General features: G+C 38.1%; 1 pseudogene; it reads right to left on the bottom strand.

Moving 5' to 3' along the window:
- Positions 1 to 284: 284 nt before the first annotated feature.
- LOC106332517 lies at positions 285 to 1,762 on the bottom strand (annotated as a pseudogene).
- Positions 1,763 to 2,157: the final 395 nt, after the last annotated feature.

Below are 2,157 nucleotides of genomic sequence, written 5' to 3'. Positions count from 1 at the left end.
ACCGCAGGCTGAGGTTCGCTAGTACTACCATATTCATAATAATTTGAAGAAGACATGCTTTTTTCAATCAAATTCGTGTGTAAATATAGTATGTGAGAGGATGAAGAAATGGAGTGAATGAAGAGGTTGGGGGTGAGGGTATTTATAGATGAAATGCTGCCGACAGTACCGAGGAAATTCCGACGGAATACCGACGGCAACGGCTCTTTCCTTGGAATTTCTTCGGAATTTTTAAAATCCCCAACGGCTCTCTAACGGCTATAATATATCTTCGGATATTCGTCGGTGTTTTCCGAGGAATATGACTTCCTCGGTATTTCATCGGTATATTCCGAGGAAACCCAAATTTTGGGTTTTCTCGGAATTTCCTCGGAAATTCGTCGGAATATTCCAAGGATCTCATTTTATGTCAGAATGTCCGTCTTTTCTTGTAGTGTAATGACCGCGGAGTCACTCCGATAGATTTTATCAACTGTGCCATCAACCGCCGTTATGTATTCATTTGGATAGTCAAGTTCGAACTACAATGAATCCATATAAAATGTTCAGTATTAGTTGATGGAAACCGATATGAATTAGCATCTGACTTTGTGACGATATTTGGGCAAGGTTCTTGTATTTATCTTCTTTTTTTTTTTTGAAGTATGGCCATGATTTTTTTTTTTCTTTTCTAAAATTGGTTAAGACTCTTGGGCTATTAGATCTTTGCTCTATTCATTTGGGCCAGGTCTAATAGAGATCATTATATATTCTGGCTAATTAGTTCTAACTTCTAAGATGGAAAGTGATCAATTTTGATGGCAAAATAAGGAAATATAGAAAGTACCTCTTCGAATCCGAGTAGAGTCGGCTTTCCACGTTCACCCCCAATAACCACTTGAGAACCATTGACATACTCAAACTTAACCGCTGATACACCATCATGACCTTGACCTACAAACACCTTTTTAACACCATGGTAAGCACCATCGTCCCATGCAGTTCCTTCATCAATCATCACTACCAAGTGCCGGTAGCTTCTTGGCAGGAGTCAACGTGGTAGAACTAGTCAACGGAGAAAAGTAAGCTCCAAGAGAGTGGACATAGTCTCCGGCAAACCCGTGAAAGCCAACGATCTTCTTGTCTTGAACTTGGAGAGTGAAATGAGTACCATCATCGTATCCAATAAGATCAGAAGTCTTCTTGTTGGATTTGAACTTAAGCCCTTGATGAAGACCTTCAGGGTTATACCAACCTTCTACAGAAACTAGATGCTCCCCAGGATGGCTAATCACAAACTGCATGGATCGAGATAAAAAATGTCTTAAAACTTCAAAAAAAAAAAAAAAATATCACTGGGCAAGGAAAAGGTATAGGAACCGGATCAGCTGCGATACTACGGCCTTTGATACCGCGAAGAGGGGCTTCTTCTGTTTGTCCGTTCTTGACATAGTCGAACTTAACGTACTGAATGCCGATTCCACCAGCTCCCACCTGAATCTTGATCACGGCATCGTGTTCGGATCCATCGTCCCATTGGTTACCTCCTTTCCCTCCATGTGCCTCCACCTTTTGAGCCATCTTTTTTCTTGCTTTTTACTAATCTTAAGAAGTTACCTTTAACAAAAGAAAGTGTTAGTTTCAACTACTAACTAAATTTAACATGATTATAATTTTCATAAGAGATGGAGAGGAAAAGGTAACCGACCTTCAAAGCTAGAGTAGACTATGATCCATCTAGCTGAATTGTAATGTGAATTTATTGAGCTCTTGGAACTCGCTGATACACATATACGCAATTAATTAGCACAAGTCGAGATAATATAATATATAGTTACGTGATCCACGAGACATATTATAATGTTTTACCAAAAAGACTATAAGATATCCTTATGCTTATAGCTTTATTTTGCCGACTCAACATATGTAATAATATATATACTATATGTTATAAGATAAACTTTGAAATGATACTCCACTCCTTTACCAACTCAAGCACTATGATCATCTACTCATCAAACACTATGATCATCTACTCATCAAGCACTATGATCACCCACTCATTTACCAAATCAAGCACCATATTTGATATTTTATGTATTGTTGCTCACTATAAATACCATCACTCATCTCACTCTTTTGTACACAATTACATCTTCTTCTTCTTCCTTATAATAA

The sequence above is a fragment of the Brassica oleracea genome, chromosome C3, assembly GCF_000695525.1.
Source record: "Brassica oleracea var. oleracea cultivar TO1000 chromosome C3, BOL, whole genome shotgun sequence".
Taxonomy (NCBI): Eukaryota; Viridiplantae; Streptophyta; class Magnoliopsida; order Brassicales; family Brassicaceae; genus Brassica; species Brassica oleracea.
The sequence above is the reverse complement of the archived record's forward strand: the minus strand, read 5'-3'. Positions and strand labels throughout refer to the sequence as shown.